This window comes from Xyrauchen texanus, chromosome 18, assembly GCF_025860055.1.
Source record: "Xyrauchen texanus isolate HMW12.3.18 chromosome 18, RBS_HiC_50CHRs, whole genome shotgun sequence".
NCBI classification, from domain to species: domain Eukaryota; kingdom Metazoa; phylum Chordata; class Actinopteri; order Cypriniformes; family Catostomidae; genus Xyrauchen; species Xyrauchen texanus.
Window position 1 is genome coordinate 6,954,882 of NC_068293.1, and position 15,619 is coordinate 6,970,500.

The following is a 15,619-nucleotide window of genomic DNA, read 5'->3' on the forward strand; positions in this document are numbered from 1 at the left end:
CTTAACATCCATTTAATGTCAAATATCTGCTCATTGTGGGTATATTCACCCATTGTTAATAACAGGCAGTGAGACAGAGGAGATGGCCTGCTCTATCATCTGTGGAGATGATAACATCCAAGATACAGAATCTCGAAATCTTCCTTCATGAGAAATAAGGGATTGTGAGTTAATCAGAGAGCCTTAAAATAATGTGTGAAATTGAAAGAATTTAAGGCAGAAATATTTTACTTCTGCATAATATAATGTAATATAATAGCTATACAGGTTGGCTGGGTTACAAAAGAAGCAAAAGAAAAAATCATGATGATTGACGTAAATTAATGTTAGCATTACTAAGTTAACTGGCATAACGTTACACTGCTTACGGCTTCACTAGCTAGCTATCGTTGTCTGAGGTAACGTTGACAGATTAAAAGCTGAAACTGACATCACTAGATTGTGCCCTGCTTTTTGAATGGTTGGAACACGAAATTGTTAAACCTATAGTAGGTAGTATTTATTCATTAAAATTAGTTTTCGATGTAAAAATGGTGACTAAATTAAATGATGCCCTGTGAGAAATTAGTTGGCTCAACAGATTCCGTGAAAGGCAGGCCTTGGCTCTGTTTGTGAACAGCTGTCTAATAACCCTGGCTGGGGGTGAAGAGCATCATGTATATGGGGAACAATTGGGGCGCTGTTTCTCACAATTCAATTTATTTCAAAGTTGCTTACTGCAGCTTTAAGAGCACAAAACTGTTTACAAGAGCACAATACTACCCTCTTAATTTGCTCTCAAAGTGCACCAGATGGAAGTATTTAACTTTAAAATGTACAACATGTTCTTACGGGGGACCATGCCCCCGGACCCAAAAATGTTTATCAAAATGTTCACAAGCACAGCAACTATCAAACAGTCATGACTTTTGAAACATTCATGAATTAAACTGTTACCCGTAAACCGTACTCACGGGTCTTGTAGTGTTTAACTGCTGCAACTTTCAGTTCCTTTGCAAAGCTTGAATCGTATTGTGACTTGATCACAAGCAATCGGCTCTGACATGAGCCAAAAACACACAATCCTCACTGAAATGTTCTGAATATGCAAATGTAATGCAGTCCATGGTGATGTTGGGTGCTTCAACAGGCCAAACGCTGGTCTTCACAGGAGCGACAATTCGCAACTTCTGTGTTTGTTTACACACAGCACTGCATGCGTTTCTCCCAGTCAATGGCTGCAGCCGAATGAGATGCGTTTTTAAAACGTGCACATGTACCACTATTGAAACATGACACACGTCGCCAGAAACCTATTGAAACGAATAGACGTCCATCTAGTCCAAGTTTACAAAAGACCAACAATTAGAAATAGTACAGATGTGTGCAAAAATGCCTTCAAAACAACAGGAAACGGTGCAGCAGAATGAAACGCAATGGAGGACTACTATATAGAGTTCGAACTTGATATCGCATCTTTTAAAAGCGGCACAAGATGCACGATAGCGGTCAAAGCCGTTCATCTAGTGTAGAAAAACATTTAAATCCAGATAGGCACATGAAGGTGTCCTGTGTAAGTCCCCTTTACTGTAGATGAATCTCCCATGACAGGCCCATGTCTTTCCTCTTCACCTGTGTAATTGAGTAGTGAGCACCAGTGGGTGGGGCCAATGGTACAATGATGAAAAATAGGCATTGATGTCTTGCTGAAGAGACAGTCATTAGCAGATTTATTTGTTCCTTGTGACATCACAAGTTCCACAAATTCCAAAAAGCCTGTTTTCACAGCCTGGTTTAAATAAACGCTCTTTTTCTATTAAGGAGGAAGTTTTCCGTTCAGTTTTCAGTTCCTTTGCAGCCCGAAAGGTCTTCTTCCCCGAAACAAAGCACGTTGCAAGCTTCAGATACCATCTGACTTGAGGCTTTGTCATACAACTGAACATTTGCCCACTTCGTAGAAAATACAGAGATATATTGTGTACAATAGGGCTGCACGGTTTGGGGAAAATGTCATATTGCGATTATTGAGGCTAATATTGCGATTTCGATATAATAAACAAATTGTATCATTAGTCAACTTGCTTGGTTATCAAGGAAAATGCACAAATAGATTACTGATAATGCTGAAATGTGTATTTCTCAACTCAAACATACAAACTAGCAACAACAACAACTATAAATGCAGTGTTTAAAATATAAAAATTAAAATATTTGTACAAAATTAAATAATAACATCTTTGCATTACTGCAAACTTGTTATTTTCTCTATTACACCTAAATAAAATGGAACAATAAATATACAAATTTTCATGAAAATAAGATTGTCCAAACAAACAGTGACATTTAATCAGGATGTAACATGTACTTTCTATAAACTCTTTTGAAAAGGAAACTGGATATAAAAGTGTGGTTCACTCAAACCACTAAAACTGTTGTTGTTGTTGTTGTTGTTGTTGCTGCTCTTGTGTGTGTTTTTTTTTTTTTAAATGACCAGCTGGTATTTCCAAATCCTCTTTCTAAACAGTTCTACTTATCGCTGGTACCTCTTGTCCAGTGTGTGGATCGTTTTCTGAAATCCCACTTTGCTAACGGTGCATCATGTCTCTTTATATCTCTGTGAAGACTTGTCATATAGCGTGATACTCACAAACACATCTGTAATTGTGCTTTGTTTTGTTTGGCTTACTGGGCTTTTTAATGTAGTTTTAGTCAATGAAAACGGTTGACATTTTAGTCATATTTTAGTAACAATTAGTCATATTGATATTTTAGTCACTGAACACTGTAAACATTTTAGCCATAAGAGTATTATTGATAAGCATTTGTCAATCTAGTCTATCCAAAACCAATATATATATATATATTACACACACACTCTCCCAGTCTCGACTCCCGCTCAGATTGCATCTTCCGCGACTGGTTGAAGCGGCTCTGACTGCACAGAGAATGACAGTTTTGGAGTTTGTGTTTATTTACATGGTACGCTCCCGTATTATATGTACTTTAATTAAGGATGAAATAAAGAGATATCGCCAAGCTAAGATCTGTGTTATTTTTTCTGGCCACCAGTTCAGTATCGGTCTACTCGGCGTCCATTTTCACCTGATTTCCACGCTGCACACTCACACGTCATGACCACATGTGCCACTCCCTAAACTGAGACTGACTGGTCATCTTCATTAGCAGTGTAGAAAATGGGCAAACAGCTCTCATAGAGAATGGACTGTCACGTCCACACATGCACTTATTTATTTAATAGAATCACAGCATTTTGCCATCATATCATTGCACAGGCTGACATCGCGATTGCGATATGCTTTATCGTGCAGCACTAGCTAACCATTCAGCATAAAAATACAGAGATATGATTTTTGATTCATATCGCCCAGCCCTAACTCCGATAACTGTACTGTACAATTGCGGTGAGAAGAATATAATCACAGAATGCTATTCTGAGATGTGGGTTGGCGCTCTTTTGGCACCATAACAGGAACCTACACAATATTAGGCAGGTGGTTTTAATATTGTGGCTGATCGGTGTAATATGTGGAATTATTCTAATTTGCAACAAAATTTTATCTGAAGCTCTTTAAATATAACCACTCAGAACTTAATTCAGAGCACATATTTCTTTCAAGACATCAGAGAGATATTTTGTGAATTGAGCACAGAACCGCTCTAAACCACTGTATCCTGAGCCTCATGTGTGACTTTTTCTTCTGCTGAACGCAAATTAATATTTTTACAAGAATATCTCAGCTCCGTAGGTCCATACAATGCAAATGAATGTTGATCAGACCTCCTGTTGCTCCTAATTACATAAAGGAAACATAGAACATAAAAGTAATCCGGACTCCAGTGTTTAAATCTATAACATCAGAAGCAATTTTATAGGTGTGGTTGAGAAACCGCAAAATGTATACTTTTTTTACTCAATCTGTGCTTTCAATTTTACATCTGAAAGTCCACATGTGGTGCCCGTTTATTAAATTATTGTTGAATAAATATTAAATATTGTTCTGTTTCTCACACACCTATTATATTGCTTCTAAATGTATGGATTTAAACACTGGATTCATCTGAATTACTTTTGTTTTCTTTATGAGATTCAAAGTTTGGTCACCATTCACTTGCATTGTATGGACCTACAGAGCTGAAATAGTCTTCTTAAAATCTTAATTTGTGTTCTGCAGAATAAAGAAAATCATACACATCTGGGATGGCATGAGGGTGAGTAAATAATGAGAGAATTTTCAATTTTGGGTGAACTACCCCTTTAAGAAACCATTACACTGCAGTCAAGGGCTGGATTATATATTGAATATTCATGAATCATGATATTATCTTGAAGATTAAGCAACATTGTGAATATCATGATTATTGTAGTGTGCTTTTATTTGAACAAATTATTATTATTTTAACTGCTCTGATGTTTGGGACTGGTAAATGATTTTGGTGATTAGATGATTATTTTGGTAAGACGATGTCATGTTGCAACAAAACGCACTGTGATTGGTCATTTACATGTCTTGAATGGCTTCATATCCAAGAAGGCAATTGTCAGCACCGTTGCGGCTTGAAGAACTAATCTGCCAAACGGAAATTTTTTCTTAGCCAATGTTGACAATTAAAACATTTTGAATATCGACTGATTTTTCTGCCTCTGCGATATATCTATCGGTCGACCACTAATTGTATTATAAGAAAATCCAACTGGGCTCCTAAAAGTGAGTGAACTTTCAGTTTCACAAATGTTTTAATACAATATATGTTGGTAAATATTGTTCTTTATTGCTGTATTTTTGCATTTGTGCATCTAATGGAAAATGATTGTTAATTTAGTGAAAATTGTGGAATACATGCTTTCATTATTTTTTGGAAGATTTTATTTCATACATTAAACATTTTGAATCTACTTGCTATTGAATCTACTGTTATTATTATTACGGAGTAATACTTAAATGAAAAATAGTATGGGTATGGCAGTACTGTCGCTGGTTGCCGTGTGAGTGTGTGTGTGTTCCCAGTCCCTGTGTGTCTGGCCTGTGTGCTGCGTCATTGCTAATTTTAGACGTAATTTTAGCACGGCTCAGTTCCCTGTGCTGAGAGCACACTACTGAGTGAAACTGAAGAGCGCTGTGGTTTTTAAAAATAACGCATGCTGTTTGATCAGGCATTGCCTATGGGAATCTTGAAGCCTAAATAGACCAATATAATGACATCTGGAGGTATTTCAGTATTTGCTTTATACAGATGATGATCCTGATAGTTTTGTTATTTAAGGTAGAGGTCTACCGATATATCAGTTTTGCTGATTAATCGCACCGATTAAAATATTTCTGGAAGTATCAGTTATCTGCAAAAATCCACACTGATAATTTTGCCCTGGTGCTGGAGCTTCACTGATGATTTGGGGTGTTTATTTTGACACGTGAGCCTTCAGATGCAGATTTAAAACATCAACAATGAAAAGATATGTATGCAGTACACCATTCTCAATATTTTTGATATTCATAAAGTATTCAGACCCCTTCATTATTTTTTTTTCACATTTTGATATGTTGCAGCCTTATTATAAATGCTTTAAATATTTTTTCATGGAGATGGATCTCATAAGGATAGCCGCACCAACATGATTGTGTGAGAGAAAGGGACACCGCTGCTGCTGCTGACCTTGAAATCTTTGCAGTCTGATGTGTGAAAGCCTCACACTGAAGTTCAACACTATTTCATTGATTCTGTATGTGGGACATGTGTTCAGAAACATTGCATCATTAGCTAACATTCGTTATTCACGTTAAACAAATCACGTGTTCCAGTGGAGTCAGAGCTGTGGGGAGCCTTTATTGAAAGCAGTCCCACATGGTGTTTTAACACACATTTGATGACAGCTACATTTTCATGACAGCTACATTTTGCATTGGGTGGTCAAATGTCATGAGTCCACTAGTTTCATATGGCCCCTCAAGCGTTAATGGTTAATCCAGCCCGCTAATTAATTTTCACTTTCTGTATTTTGGTACGGACTTCTCTTCCTCTTGGTCTCTTGGTCTTGTGTGTGTGCGTGCGTGCATCTGTCCGCATATATTAGGGGCCATATACACTCACCTAAAGGATTATTAGGAACACCATACTAATACTGTGTTTGACCCCCTTTCGCCTTCAGAACTGCCTTAATTCTACGTGGCATTGATTCAACAAGGTGCTGAAAGCATTCTTTAGAAATGTTGGCCCATATTGATAGGATAGCATCTTGCAGTTGATGGAGATTTGTGGGATGCACATCCAGGGCACGAAGCTCCCGTTCCACCACGTCCCAAAGATGCTCTATTGGGTTGAGATCTGGTGACTGTGGGGGCCATTTTAGTACAGTGAACTCATTGTCATGTTCAAGAAACCAATTTGAAATGATTCGAGCTTTGTGACATGGTGCATTATCCTGCTGGAAGTAGCCATCAGAGGATGGGTAGGCCGTGGCATTTAAACGATGCCCAATTGGCACTAAGGGGCCTAAAGTTTGCCAAGAAAACATCCCCCACACCATTACACCACCACCACCAGCCTGCACAGTGGTAACAAGGCATGATGGATCCATGTTCTCATTCTGTTTACGCCAAATTCTGACTCTACCATCTGAATGTCTCAACAGAAATCGAGACTCCTCAGACCAGGCAACGTTTTTCCAGTCTTCAACTGTCCAATTTTGGTGAGCTCTTGCAAATTGTAGCCTCTTTTTCCTATTTGTAGTGGAGATGAGTGGTACCCGGTGGGGTCTTCTGCTGTTGTAGCCCTTACGCCTCAAGGTTGTGCGTGTTGTGGCTTCACATGCTTTGCTGCATACCTCGGTTGTAACGAGTGGTTATTTCAGGCTTGAATCACTCGTCCCATTCACCTCTGACCTCTAGCATCAACAAGGCATTTTCGCCCACAGGACTGCCGCATACTGGATGTTTTTCCCTTTTCACACCATTCTTTGTAAACCCTAGAAATGGTTGTGCGTGAAAATCCCAGTAACTGAGCAGATTGTGAAATACTCAGACCGGCCCGTCTGGCACCAACAACCATGCCACGCTCAAAATTGCTTAAATCACCTTTCTTTCCCATTCTGACATTCAGTTTGGAGTTCAGGAGATTGTCTTGACCAGGACCACACCTCTAAATGCATTGAAGCAACTGCCATGTGATTGGTTGATTAGATAATTGCATTAATGAGAAATTGAACAGGTGTTCCTAATAATCCTTTAGGTGAGTGTATAAACATTTTGATTGAATTATTTGCTGATCAATTTATCACATACATCAAGAATAACTTAGAAAGCCCTTAATTTCAAATTTCAGGGCGGAAAGAAAGATTAATACACACTAAATATGCTTCTCATGTGTTATGCGGATGTGCATGGGGTGATTGAATACTCACTTGCATGTCACGCGATCCACCGAGAATATTTTGCACAAGTGATACGCTCCTTCTCTTTCCTACTACTGTATACTGAAGCTGATGCGCGTGTGTCAACTGGTCTTCCCTCAAGCGCTCCGGTGACAGGATAGCGCAGAGCGGATCACATGCGTGATTAAACTGGAATTCCCTCGTTATTATAGCGCATAACAAACCTCTTGCAGCCCAGTTGAAATCTACATGAGAATTTTCTATTTTAAAGGGCTATGGAGCAATTTGAAATGGCTACAGCATTGACATTCTGAACAGCTCTTAAGAGGGAAGGGAAAATACCTGCTCTACACATCAACACACGACCAGTTCGCATTTCACTGTTAATAGATTGTGAACTTTAAAAACGAAAAAGAAAAATTGGTTTAGAACCAGAATTTAAAGCAATATATTGATCTCTTTAATACTTTAATTCTGGAGTTACAGACACTCGCAAAGTGTTTTTTCCCCCATTTTGGACTTACGCCATAGGCATATAATGCAACCGAGTCAACTGATTTTAGTAATAGACCTACCTATATCTGTGTTAAAATTAAATAATCATTCAGCCTTTCTAAGGTTATTTTTTTTAATATGTGGCTTTGCTCTAAATTCATTGGCAAAATTGTCATTTGGACACTCCTCTGCATAATAATGGATTGATCCATGGCATTTTAGCTTTCATGCTACCATTTAAAAACGTAGTCTTGTCCTCTTATGGGTTTTAAAATTACTTAGATGCAATGTTTTACATGTTAGAACCAGAAAAGAAAGAAAGAGAAAAAATAAAACTGCTGAATTCAGTGGAAATAATCTCAGCAACAAAAAAAAGACACAAACTGAACAAGTTTCATAGACATGTGACTTAACAGAAATGGAATAATGTGTCCCTGATAAAGGGGTGGTCAAAAGTAACAATGCAGCTGGTGGCGACACCAGATACTGACTAAGTACTGCAGTGCATCTCCTCCTCATGGACTGCACCAGATTTGCCAGTTCTTGCTGTGAGATGTTACCTTACTCTTCCACGAACGCACTTGCAAGTTCCCGGACAATTCTGGGGGGAATGGCCATAGCCTTCACCCTCCGATCCACCAGGTCCCAGACGTGCTCAATGGGATTGAGATATGGGCTTTTCGCTGGCCATGGAAGAACACTGACTTTCCTGTCTTGCAAGAAATCAGGCACAGAACGAGCAGTATGGCTGGTGGCATTGTCATGCTGGAGGGTCGTGTCAGGATTAGCCTGCAGGAATGGTACCACATGAGGGAGGAGGATGTCTTCCCTGTAGCGCACAGCATTGAGATTGCCTGCAATAACAACAAGCTCAGTCCAATGATGCTGCGACATATGACGGACCCTTCACCTCCAAATCGATCCTGCTCCAGAGTACAGGCCTCAGTGTAACACTCATTCTTTCGACGATAAAAGTGATTCTGACCATCACCCTCGGTGAGACACAACCGTGACGAGCTCTTTTTGCCAGTCCTGTCTGGTCCAGCGAAGGTGGGAATGTGCATATAGATGGAAGAGCCTGCCTTACAACAGGCCTACAAGCCCTCAGTCCAGCTTCTCTTGGCCGATAGCAGACAACACTGATGGAGGGATTGAGCATTATTGGTGTAACTCGGGCAGTTGTTGTTGCCATCCTGTACATGTCCCGCAGGTGAGATATTCTGATCTACCGATCCTGTGCAGGTATTGTTACGCATGGTCTGCCACGGTGAGGAAGATCAGCGGTCCTTCCTCTCTCGCTGTTGACATTGCAATTTATTGCCCTGGCCACATCTGCAGTCCTCATGCCTCCATGCATCATGCCTAAAGGCAGTGCCGCATCAAACTGACATCAAAGAACTAGCGGCAACTAAAGCAGACTGTGGTGTCTGCTCACATCGCCTGCGTCTGGGTCAAAAAGTTGCTCTTGAACACGCCGCAATGACGACACCCAACGGCCAACTAGCACGATCGTTCTGCACCTGCTTGAGAGGACATAACTTCTGTACCAGCAGGTGGCAGTAGTCTGTATTCGTTACTCAAAATGGGAAACCGGAAGAGCTAGTGACTGCTGTGATACAAAGCAGCGATCTTACGTCAGAGTTTAGCTTTCGCCACACAGTTGACATAACTTTTTTCCATAATGTCGTACAGAGCTGGCCTCTCCTGAATCATCCTGATTAATTAGTCTTCACTTGCCACGTTCCAGACAGCCATGGCATTGAAAATATTTGCGTATTGGAATGAGAAATGCTAAGAAATGAGTTGAGCGTTCTATGTGTTCCCTCTTGACTTTGTCGTTTGCTTGCTTCGTCACTTCCGTTTTTGTACACTATGCATATGAAATACAAGTTTCTTGAAGTTTCTTCAAACCAGCCATTCATATTAGCACTTATTGGATCAGATAGTGTTTTCCAGTTTTGTGTGTAATATGTAGACTATCAGACAGTCAGTGAACGGACTGTGTAGAATATAACCACATTTATGTTTTCAATTGAGAATATTTGTCCATTCACACATATTCCTAAAATAACATCTACAACAGCAGTGTCTGAGAATATACACACACTTTTTAACATGCCTGTATGGTTATTTAATTGTTTCAAAATATTGAATACAATAGAGTTTTATTTTTGTTTTTTGCTGTAGGAAAAATAAGTACAAACCTTCAATAGCTTTTGTTGTCTGAACTTTACAATACAGACAAACTTATTATAATGATCAGTGCGATTTGTAAGTTCTAGTGAGATCTGATAATCATTTGCATTTAAAAATTTTATGATACATGGTCAAAACACATGTCCATTTGTTTAATTTGCATAGAATATATATATATAATTTAATTATACAATGACAGATTTATTAGCAGCTTGATTATATACAAGTAAAAAAAAATGGTAATGTGGCCAATGTCATGCGGCAACTAAAGCAGCATTTGGCTCGCAGACGCGTGTCCCAGCTTGCACCATATGTTGCTCACTGAAAGAGCAGTTCCACCTCCATTTTCCCTCTCACACTGAAATGTGTTCAGTGCAGAGATCTACACAAAGTAATTTGTAATATAAAAAAAAATTATTAGTTTAAAATCATGTACATTTGCACATTGTATGGTTTACATTTAGTGTCTTTGTCTTCAAAGGAATATTCTGGGATCAATACACATTCAATTTATCTACAGCATTTGTGGGATAATATTGATTACAAAAAAAGAAGAAATTTGGTTACAGTAAGGCATTTACAATAGAAGTGAATTTGGGGGATTTTTGTAAGGTTTAAAGGCGAGATATTAAGTTTATACTTTTATAAAGCATTTACATGTGTTATTTCAGCTGTCAAGTTGTTTAAATCGTAATTTTAATGGACATTTTATGGTTTTAGGGCACACTGTGTTACATTGTCATGCAACAGAGCTGTAAAATTGGCTATAAATGTATACAGAAAAGGTTAAGCAATTGTATGTAGAGGTAGATTGATACATTGGTTAGTTGCTTTTTGGAACTATCGTTATCGGCAAAAAAAAATTATTTCTCGAATTTTTAAATAAGTTTTGGCTTGTCTTATGCACCAAATCTAATTTTTTTTTTTTTCTGGTTATTTGGGGGATTTTGGTTGAACGATACACTGCATTTGGGTTTTTATTTATTTAGGACTCTTTGTCTGTGCCAATCATAGTAAGGAAACAATAAGAATAATGTAAATCAATTTTAAAAACTATCAGCCTTTCCCATCACCTTAGTTATTGGTATCTGCAAAATCCATTATTGGCACCTAATTTTATTACACACATCATGATAACACTCATTGCTTACATCTTTTGGCTCTACTTTAGAAAAAGTGATTATTTTAACTTTTACATAACATTTACTTCCATTGTAATTGCCTCACTGTAACACAGAATTGTGCTTTTTGGACAAGTTTAAATATTGAAATATTTGTGGTATGCTGTTGATTTGAGCCTAACATGTATTGAAGCCGGAATTTATCTTTAAGCCCAGAGTAAGCAAGCCAAAAGTGTCTATAGAAAGGACACAACTCGAAGATGTTTCTTAGTGGAGTGGAAAAAAACCTGTTTTGTCAGAAATTAGTTGACGGAAATAACTGTCCATCCAGCCAGGTATCATTAATACACTCCACTATCTTGGACAATTGTGAAGTTTCATCAGAAATGTCCTGATAATGTCTCCTTAGGGAAGCATCTACAAGGAGAACAGCAGAGGACCTTATACTGAGCCTTGTGGCACTCCAAAATTTCTGCTTTGGCTCAATTTCTGCTTTTGTCAGCCACCAGGAAAAAAAAAAAATCACAGCTTTTCTGTAGTAGCTATATTTGTGCTAGTTTGACAAATGTACTACTAGATCACTACTTTATTTTAAGATAAAGCAAACGTGAAATGTCAGAATAATAGTAGAGAGAATTATTTATTTCAGCTTTTATTTTTTTCATCACATTGCTAGTTTGGGTAAGTTTACATACACTTTGTTAGTATTTGGTAGTATTGCCTTTAAATTGGGTCAAATGTTTTTGGTAGCCTTCCACAAGCTTCTCACAATAAGTTGCTGGAATTTTGGTCCATTCCTCCAGACAGAACTTTTGAAACTGAGTCAGTTTATAGGCCTCCTTGCTCGCACACACACTAAGTTCTGCCCACAAATTTCTATCAGATTGAGGTCAGGGCTTTGCGATGGCCACTCCAATACCTTGACTTTGTTGTCCTTAAGCCATTTTGACAGAACTTTGGAGGTATGCTTGGGGTCATTGTCAAATCATATTGAAGACCCATTTTTGACCGAGCATAACTTCATGGCTGATGTCTGGAGATGTTGCTTCAATATATCCACATCATTTTTCTTCATGATGCCATCTATTTTGTGAAATGCACCAGTCTCTCCTGCAGCAAATCATCCCGCAACATGATGCTGACACCACCATGCTTCACGTTTGGAATGGTGTTCTTCGGGTTGCAAGCCTCACCCTTTTTCCTCCAAACAGAACAATGGTCATTATGGCCTAAAAGTAATAAAAAAGAAAATCATCAGACCAGAGTAAATTTCCCTAAAAAGTAAGATCTTTGTCCCCATGCGCACTTGCAATCTATAGTCTGGCTTTTTTATGGTGGTTTTGGAACAGTGGCTTTTTCCTTCCTGAGGAGCCTTTCAGGTTATGTCGATATAGATAATTGTCTACCTGTTTCCTTCATCTTCACAAGGTCCTTTGCTGTTGTGCACTTTTTGCACCAAACTACGTTCATCTCTAGGAGACAGAATGCATCTCCTTCCTGGGCGGTATGATGGCTGTGTGGTCCCATGGTGTTTATACTTGCGTACTATTGTTTGTACAGATGAACGTGATACCTTCAAGCGTTTGGAAATTGCTCCTAAGGATGATCCAGATTTGTGGAGGTCCACCATTTTTTTTTGAGGTCTTGGCTGATTTCTTTTGATTTTCCCATGATGTCAAGCAAAGAGGCACTGAGTTTGAAGGCAGGCCTTAAAATACATCCACAGGTACAAAATAATTAGCAACTTGTCTAAATGATTGCCATCATTTTCTGGAATTTTCTAATCTGCTTAAAGGCACAGTTAACTTTGTGAATGTAAACTTCTGACCCACTGAAATTGTGATAGTAATTAAAAGTTAAACATTCTGTCTGTAAACAATTGTTGGAAAAATGACTTTCGTTATGCATGAAGTAGATGTCCTAAACCACTTGCCAAAACTATAGTTTGCTAATATTAAAACTGTGGAGTGGATAAACTAGTTTTAATGACTTCAGCATAAGTGTATGTAAACTTCTGACTTCAGATGTAACAAAAGTATGCATGCAACATAATATATCACATGTCTAGCATTTGTTGATGGAACAAACTGAATGTGAAAAACTTTCAAAAGCTAAAATTTGTGCAATATGATGAAAAACTAATGAAAAAATATATAAATTATATATAGAAGGTGACCTAGAAGGTTAGAATGTCCCTTTTATAATTAAGACCATTAGCTGAGAGAGTTTTTTGTTTTCATATGTGAACAAAATGGAAATAATTTAAATATATTCATATGAATCAATATTGAATCGAATCAAGAACTTATGAATCCGAATCGAATCAGGAAATCTGTATCAATACCAAGCACTACTCAAGAAACAGAGAAAATCCTGATGATCTGACTTTAAAAAAAAAACACAACTCCAGGAGCAAAAATACAGAGGTGCTGATTTTCAACTGCTGTGTAATTGTGAAAAGAAAGCAATCATCGATTATGAAAACTTTTCCTTTTTAATTTTGGGACTGGTTACAGTGGCATTTTGGGCAGTATCTTGTACTGCTCTTGATTAGTTTGGCTAGAAACTGTTCACAGACACTACACTGGCCTTGTGCGATTACTAAACTGCAGAACACTGAGTTTTAATTATACCGATATGTAGTTGCACACTGCTGTGTGATTTCATGCCTTGTTAGTTTAGTCTTAATATCTACACAGTAGCAATTCTAGATGTTAAATGTTTATCATAGCGCAGTTATAATTTGCAAATATATATATATTGTAAAGCCATACTGTACAAGGTGTCTTTAAATGAAATTATAGGGGCTGTATTTGAAAACTATTGTAATCCTGGTTAATGAGAAACTATTGAAACTCGTTTATCTGTCTAAGCCTGTAATGTTTTTGAATTTTAATTGTTAACATACTTGAATTCAGTTTATGGACTTTGAACAAACTGAAAACATTCAAAATTATAATATAACATGTACTTGATTAGAGAGTTTGTCCATGAAAAGCAGTCTGGATCACATGTAAAGTGATTTATCTTTGTGTGTTCAGGTGAGATACATGTGACGCAGGTGTAACAGATGATGCGATGATCAGCCGTCCAGAGAACATCTGACCTGACACTGACTGACAGGTACACAGTAGCTCTGCACTTCATTAGCATTGATTCATCTTCATTAAACAGAGGAATCAATGGGCTCCAATCACTGACACTGAACTGTGAGTGATCACATCATTTCATTTGCATTGGTTGTGAACTTGAAATGAACTACACTAATGAAGGACCAGCAGCAGTGATTTGAATTAAGTGAGAGATTGTGTGTTGACAGTATACACTGCTGTTCAAAAGTTTTCAAAAGATCAAGATCGATGGATCGTTACACCCCTAACTACGAAGGCCCGGTACAATTGCGCACACTTGTGTTATTAGAAGAAATGTTGATGTTACACAGTGGTAAACACTCGACTGTCCCGACCACTTTGGAGCATGTTGCAATTGTCTCATTAGACTGCATATTACAAAAAATCTTTATTGTGAAACATCAAATAACATGTTATTGTATTGCTTTCTATATAGCACAGGGTGAATAGAATTTACAAATCCCTTTTTTTTTTTTTTGGCATTTTCCATACTGTCAAATGTTTGTTTTTAATTGCCGTTATAAATAAAAGAATGGTTAATAGTTTATTTAAAAAATGACAGTACTCTGTTCTAATGGTGGGTGATATACCAGTTGCAGTGCTGCCAGGTAGCAAGAGGAACAAGCAATCTGATCTGGAAAAACAAGATTAACATAAGTGACTTGCTTCACCAAAACAAGCAAACATAAGCAATCTGATTTTCCAGTGTGGGGGATTGATCAGCAAATAAATCATTAAACGCATAGTATACAGTAGCCTTTATAAAATAATGTATTTTCAATAAATGCCCTTAATATTAAATATATCTCCAAATATTCAAAGAGAAATAAGATATTTCAAATTACAGTTGGCCTCTCCCCTAATAAATCTCTCCCGTGTATGCGCACTGCATTTAGAAAAACGTCACCTTATGCAGGTCAAATTATTTGTAGTTTTTAAACCTTGAAGTACCTACAGAGAGCACATGCATGGACCATGTTCTTCTGAAGCTAATAAAGTCCTAAATCAACTAAAAAACTATTTAATATAGCTGCAAGCTGTGAAGACGGGCCCAATCACCATGGGTTCATTTCCAACCAGTGGCTTTCGAAAAAAAAACTGCAAGGTGGACACATGCATTTGACATTATTCTAAACGATTTTTAAGCAATTTGGGTAAATATAAGAGGACTATTTTAAAGTCTTTTGTAAGAGCCACACTTTCTGCTGCCAGGTGGTGGCGCTATTACCGTGATGCAAAATAGTCACATCCATGTGATTAGCCCCCAAGACTAAACATACATCAACATTTTTATCTAAATCACACATTGC

General features: G+C 37.8%; 1 protein-coding gene across 1 annotated transcript in view; it reads left to right on the forward strand.

Moving 5' to 3' along the window:
• Positions 1-15,619, forward strand: part of hycc2 (hyccin PI4KA lipid kinase complex subunit 2) — a 52,327-nt gene that overhangs the window by 10,362 nt on the left and 26,346 nt on the right. Inside the window, exon 3 of the mRNA XM_052148836.1 lies at positions 14,220-14,301. The gene's annotated coding sequence lies outside the window, so the exon portion shown is untranslated. The remainder of the gene's footprint in view (positions 1-14,219; positions 14,302-15,619) is intronic.